Genomic DNA, 6204 nt, shown 5'->3' on the forward strand with positions numbered 1-6204 from the left:
CTAGATAGCATTGAGAAAGCACATACCTCCTCCATCGCAAATACGAGTAAAATGTACGATTTATTACTGTAATTCCTCTCTTCTACCAGTCAGGTACTGGAGAGGGACACCCTCATGCGGTGGCACCGGATATAACCAGATGCCTCAACTGTCTGGTTATACAAACGTCCTTCACCTACTTCCCTGTCAACTAGAAAGAGGATGGTGGACTGTATTAGAAGAGATACTCTGGTTCCAGTTCAGTGGGTTCACATTTCAGATGAACCTGGGGATACTACTACTATTACCTCTACAACTACTGTTACTAATACTACCGCCTACCATTAGAATACTTTTACAGTCCCACATAGTCGTTGATTCTACGATCTTTATTTACTCTGTTACACAATCTCAGACAGCAGATAACTCCGCCAACGCCAATCAAATTTATTATTTCGTGCATCCGGATCCGGATCCATTTCAAAATCTAATAAACTCCTCCTTGACCCATTGCCCACCTGTCCACCATAAATCACTTAAATCCGATAACTGTTTTGAATATCGTGTACACAAACAGACAAACAAACACGGATGAATACATAACCTCCGTCCAACCTCACGGCAGCGGTAATTAATTGAACATACCCTGACGCAGACTGTCCCATCGTGTAGGTTGGGATGAAAACATGAACTCGCACGCACACGCACATGCACTTCATGAGTTCACATTCCAGGGCAACAGCTTCCGTCACATGAAGCAGGTATTCGCTCACTAGACCTCGGCACTGAGAACGTAACATTGTGTAACCGGATGCTTTGGCTTGCACATGTCTCCACCTCCTCAGTAGGACAATTTACGCCGTAACATGTTTGACTCTAGTTTCTGTTTGAGCTAGATACAGTAGTCTGAGGTTTGCTGAAACAAATTATAGATGTTAACTCCTCGAGCCAGATGAATCTCTCTCTCTCTCTCTCTCTCTCTCTCTCTCTCTCAAAGGTGGTAATGTGGGCCTGGCTGTTAGTGTTACGGTATTAATCGGTGAAATACCACTGATGACCAACGCATTTCACATTATAAAGTTGAAATTTGTACTCTCCTCGGTTAAAGTAGGGTTACTAAAAAGAATAAACAAAATAAATAGCTAAATAAATAGTACCTTTCCTTTATCAGTTTACTTTTGTATACTGTGCGTTAATGCAGTATTGTATGTTATTAATGCAGTCGATGTCAAGATGTAAAAGATTATAGCCGACATAGAGAGAGAATAAAATGACATAATATGCAAAATAAATCGCTAAAGAAGAAGTGGTAGGAAGATATAAGAGAAAATAGAAAGGTATCATGTGCAAAATAAATCGTTAAGTAAGAGGCGCTAGGAAGTGTAACCAACAAAAGAGAATACTATGGTACAATATTAAAAAAAAAAAAATCAAAGAAAGAGGTACAAGAAAGCCTCCCATGATCAGCTGAATACACCGTTTATTCCAAAAATTCTCACATATTATATTTCAAAGTAAACCCGCGACCCGCCTGACCCTCTCAGTTACTCGTTGTTTTACTCAGTTAGGTGACGCATTTCTGTAGTCTATTTGTGCTATTACCAGACTAATTTATTCCTCTTGATTGCGGCCTTCTGTGCTATTTTTGGCGCCCAGCTCATCAGAATGCTAACCCATTAAACTGCAGAGTGCATATCATGTCCTTCTGCCGCCGCCCACCACCCTGATTTTTTGTGGCTAAGGAGGAAGTTGAAGGACGTTTTTATATTGTACCTGAACAGAGGAGCAGCCCAGATGTATTGCTGCCATCACGTGAGGGCGTCTCTTTTCACCACCACCTAGTGTAGTGAAGGTGTTTAATGAAGGCTAAATCTAACCCTACGGTTCAGTAAGTCCATCCGATGGTAAATAAAATTGCCTGAAGATAGCAAGAATAAAACAAAATGATTAAAATGCATAATCGGAATGAAGAGTTGTGAACCAATGCTCTAAGCTTATTTGACCATATCTCTAACCTGAGGACGTCGTTTTCATATTATTCTTGCTACCTCTCGCTTTAGGAGAGGTATCGCATAATCAACAGGTTAAAGAAGCCTGTATCTAATCCTTTCAGCTCGAAAAATCTCTCCTACTTACCTGGAGTTAACAGTAAAACAGAAAACTGTCACTGAATTGAAGCTGTTAATATCAAATGGAAAACTTTTCACCAAAAGCAAAATGTCATGCCGTATTCGAGGTGGCATATGTAGGTGGCATCGTAACATCTTCCTTCGTGTTATATTTTGTCTGCACCTGAAAATTCTATTCTGTGTTACTTTTATCGTTCCAATATCTACACAGTCTGTGTCAGTATTAAAAGGGTAGCGAGGTTTGGGCCTAAAGTGCTCAAGAAATCGATTTGAAGAAGGTATAACGAAATATCCGCTTAGAATACAATAACAGTTTGCATCAGTAAGAGGATATTGAGGTGTAGTCCTAATGTGCACGATAAATAGTTCTGTGGGAGGTGTAACGAAATCTCCAAAACCACTTAGAATACAGTCACCTTACCGTGCAGCTGAGATCGGTTAGAAGTTAGATGTTTAAGTTTAATTAGATTCTGGCCCACGTCCGTCAAAGGGAGCAGTTGTCAATGAGTATCTGTCCTCCACCACGCCCCCCACAACAACACACTCAGGATATGGTCTCTCACTTCTAGCAGACCGAGGGGCCCGAGTTGCCACATCCAACTGTTCCGGTTGTTTGTCGGGCTCTTATACTTCGTAATTTATTCTCATGGCACTAGTTAAAGATATATTTCAGAACATACTTGGAATATAATGTAAAGTTCATGATTGTGCAACACACGACTTACAAGATGCACACGATACAAAGTACAAAATACCAACTATGAGTGAACTTTCACAGATGGTGCTTAGAATGTTTTTTTTTTTAATAGATGCTTAGTAATTCTACATTACTCCCAAGCCACAAGTTATGAAGGATTCGGACTCGGCATATATATGAGTTCATGGTTGTTTCATATAAAATATACAATGTACACGCGATACAAACTACAGTAGCCTACCAGGCATAAGTGGTAGCTGGCACCTTGGCCTCCCCAGAAAAATAATTGCGTCCTTGATCTTACTGGGCGTCAGATAAGCAGTCGTGGGGGAGGAGAGGGATGTCTTTTACTCTACTCGTGCAATCTTGCACTATTTTATTTAGCTTGGGATAGGGTTTTAGAAATATGGGACTTGGATACAGCCTTCATTTATCCTTGTATGCGTGATGCATTTCGTAAGTTATATATATATATATATATATATATATATATATATATATATATATATATATATATATATATATATATATATATATATATATATATATCATCATCAGCCGTTTGAGTATCCACTGCAGGACCGGCCTATCCCGACCGAAGCAGGGACGATACAACCTATGTACGGTATCTCTACCAAGTGGCTTAGGCTGTCTGGCAGAGACTGTATGTAGGGTGAGAAGTGATATATATATATATATATATATATATATATATATATATATATATATATATATATATATATATATATATATATATATCCCATTGGATCTCAGGGGTGCTGGGCGAGGCATGGCACTGGGTGGGTGCTAAGCGTACCGCCCTCCGCCTATCGGCTCATAGTCGCGAAGCTCATAGGTCCCTACCAGGGGGTTCCCTACTTCATAAAGACTTGAAAAATCCCAGTTCTGTCCAATATTCCGGACACCGGGCTCCAATGGGATATATATATATATATATATATATATATATATATATATATATATATATATATATATATATATATATATATATATATATATATATATGTGTGTGTGTGTGTGTGTGTGTGTGTGTGTGTGTGTGTTTATGTAAGAGTATATATGTATGCATACACTCGTATTCACCACGATAACGTCTCTTGTACTATTTTTGCTTTCCCTCATCTATTTTACTATCATCTCCGGAGGCTTTGTTATTGTGATATATTTGTTTTGTTATATCCTATACAGTTTTTCGCATAATTTATAAATGCGTTTATGTATGTATCTGTTTACAGAATATCTCATCAGTGCTTAATACGATTGGAAAAATACCGGCACACACAATGTGTCGGTTTATGATGAAGTGATCCGAGTTGGTGTAGCACAAGCAAAGGTCGATGTTCATGGTCAAAGTCAAGGTTCAGGGTGAGGCGTTATGTTAAGAACGTCTGACCCGATCTGGATAAAAATTCGCACATACCTTGTGTGGAGGGGATGGCAAGAAGTTACGAAGTTTTAGTGCAGATCAGTCAAATGTCCAGATCACAAGGCAATATCAAAGTTTGGCCACGGCGTCCCTTTGTTGTCTAAACACTCCCCTCTGGTTCTGATAGAGCTTTAGAACTACTGCTACCACTAGTAATAGTAGTAGTAGTAGTAGTAGTAGTAGTAGTAGTAATGGTCGTAGTAGTAGTAGTAGTAGTAATGGTAGTAGCAGTAATAGTAGTAGTAGCAGTAGTTGCTGTTGTTGTTGTTGTAGCTCCAGGTTCATCTGAATGTAAAGTCAGTGGACTCCTGAAGCCCACCATCCTTCTTTTAAGGGATAAGGAGGGAGTTGAGGGACGTTTGAATAACCTTGCAGCTCCACCGACCTGTTATATCAATGGCACTACGTGAAGGCGTCCCTTCCCAGCACCACGAGCTGAACAAGAACGTCTGGTAACAGCAAGATTAAAGTGGAGGTTATCTTGTTGAATGAAATTAGAACTCTCTCTCTCTCTCTCTCTCTCTCTCTCTTGCCTTGGCCCACAATAACATCTCTCCTTCTTGAATGCCGAGTTGTAACGACAAATTAACACCAGAATACGATGCTAGTCATGAGGAAGTGCTGTGGAACGGTTACTGGGCTACGTGAAATAAGCTGCAAAAAAGGACGAGAGTCTAGGCCAATTAAAAAAAAAAAAAGAAGTCTGTAGAGGTTTGTCCTAATTTGATTATGACTGTCAAGTGGCGGCAGCAAGAACAGAATAATAAAAATAAGTAATCGAACTCTAGGGGATAATGATGACAGAATTGGCGAGAAACAAAGTCGATAGAAATCTAAGGGTTTTGTCTGCCAAATTTCGTACTCTCAGCAAATTAAGATAATCTATCGTTAATCGAATTGAAATACCCGAATAGTCCCTACCATGAGAGAATTAATGGTACTGTTATTAACACTAGCAGGCTCAAGTAGCTTGCTCTAAGCTGAGTAAAACTATCTGGCAGTATCTGATTAATTGGGAGCAGGACAAGGGGTGGGGCCTGACACCTTTTTAACAGAGTAAGCTGAGGGGAAAGGTAGTCGTTTTGTCGTTTATTTGTATTTTTATTTATTCGTTCACCTATTCATGATTGCTTCCTGGGTTGCTTCCTTTGTATTTTTTTTTTTTTTTATGTGAGGAAGAAGGAACCAAAGGCAACGAGCCCGCAAAACTGTTCCTTCCAAGCGAAAAACAAAATACAAGAGAGAGCCAAATTCAAGATCCATTCATTTCGAGATGCCTGGACACACTGCGTTTGAAAGACTGGAGATCATAGGAAGCAGGAAATACAGACAGAGGGAGACAGTTCCAGAGTTGACCTGTTGCATAAATGAAGGACTGGGAGTAACGGTTAACTCTTGCATTAGAGAGTTGGACAGAAAAGGGGTGAGAGTTTGCTACTAGACGGGTGCTACGGGCCCGTCGTAGAGGTGGAGGAATGCATGCAGACAGTTCAGAGGAACAGTGACCATTGAAGCAGCGATAGAAAAGAGATAAAGATGCAACAGTGCGGCGAAGAGACAGAGGTTGAAGGGGGTCAGTAAGAGGGGGAGAATTAATGAGACGAAATACCTTTGACTCCACTCTATTGAGATGAGCTGTATATGGGGAGCCTCCCCACAAATGAGAGATGTATTCCACGCAGGGGCGGATAAAACCCCTGTATAGAGTCAACAATTGTGCAAGGGTAAAGAAGGAATGGAGTCGGCTTAGCACACCCAATCTCTTGGAAGCAGATTTTACAAGAGATGTAATATGATCTTTCCAAGATAAGCCCCGACTTTGTTATTATTATTATTATTATTAATCTACATACTGTTATAATTCTTTCCTAACAACAGTGTCTCAAAATTAATGACAACCAAAATCCAACCACCATAAAATCCTGGCTGCGTCCCTCTCTCAATAGTCTTAG

This window comes from Coenobita brevimanus, chromosome 16 (genome assembly GCF_032717465.1).
Source record: "Coenobita brevimanus isolate Jiangsu-jjx chromosome 16, ASM3271746v2, whole genome shotgun sequence".
In the NCBI taxonomy this organism is placed as follows: domain Eukaryota; kingdom Metazoa; phylum Arthropoda; class Malacostraca; order Decapoda; family Coenobitidae; genus Coenobita; species Coenobita brevimanus.